This window comes from Cicer arietinum, chromosome 3 (genome assembly GCF_000331145.2).
Source record: "Cicer arietinum cultivar CDC Frontier isolate Library 1 chromosome 3, Cicar.CDCFrontier_v2.0, whole genome shotgun sequence".
NCBI lineage: Eukaryota > Viridiplantae > Streptophyta > Magnoliopsida > Fabales > Fabaceae > Cicer > Cicer arietinum.
The window spans coordinates 27077188-27077630 of record NC_021162.2 but is presented as its reverse complement, the minus strand read 5'-3'; positions in this window follow the sequence as shown (position 1 = coordinate 27077630).

The window sequence follows — 443 nt, the reverse complement described above, 5'->3', positions numbered from 1 at the left end:
TAAGTCAACATAATTTACAAGCAGCGGAATAGTTTTTGAAATACGGATCCAAAGTATTTACACTTCAAAAAGTGGTACATAGACCCCATCATAATAAAATGTCAAACAGACAATATTAGTATAGATACAATCTTTCAATTTAAAATAAACGCAATCCAAAATAAAGAAATATGTTCCCATTATGTCAACCTAATCTGATCATTCTCCAAAACAAACTAAATGCCCTGAGTGATCTCCACGCGCCCCGTAAAATCCTCCTAACATAGCTCCAGTCAGGCATTCCCCTCGACATTCCCATCCACAGGGTATGAACTTGTAGGATTGTCCTGGCTCTCATTTGAGGGCAAAGCCCAGATTTCCACAATAGTTGTAAAGGGTCACCAACCGAAATTAACAGTTAACACATAATATTTAAGTTTTTGAATGCACAAAATAATCTTTCA